We start from the raw sequence: 445 nt of genomic DNA, 5'->3' as shown, positions 1-445 counted from the left end.
TTAACTCTTCTGGCAGTCTCGTAACATCATGCCCCTAGAGGAAAAACGCGAACCAACTTGCGAACCTGTGGTCACAGTCTGCGTCGACGAAGCATCTCCGGAACGATGCGTCGAGATCGGAGCCAATCTCCGCGAGCCTTTGAGGACAGAGCTCATAACCTGTCTAAAAAAGAACCTCAATACTTTCGTGTGGGCCGCGGAAGATATGCCAGGGATTGACATTAATATAACGTGTCACGAATTAAATATCGATCCGACTTTCAAACCCGTCAAAGAAAAAAGGCGGAAGCTAGGACCTGAACGGGCTTCTGCGGTCAACGACGAGGTCAAAAAATTGCTTAAAGTCGGGTCAATAATGGAAGTAAGGTATCCAGACTTGCTCGCTAACCCTGTAGTAGTCAGAAAGAAAAACGGAAAATGGCGAGTTTGCGTGGATTTTACCGAC

This window comes from Brassica oleracea, chromosome C2 (assembly GCF_000695525.1).
Source record: "Brassica oleracea var. oleracea cultivar TO1000 chromosome C2, BOL, whole genome shotgun sequence".
In the NCBI taxonomy this organism is placed as follows: domain Eukaryota; kingdom Viridiplantae; phylum Streptophyta; class Magnoliopsida; order Brassicales; family Brassicaceae; genus Brassica; species Brassica oleracea.
The sequence above is the reverse complement of the archived record's forward strand: the minus strand, read 5'-3'. Positions refer to the sequence as shown.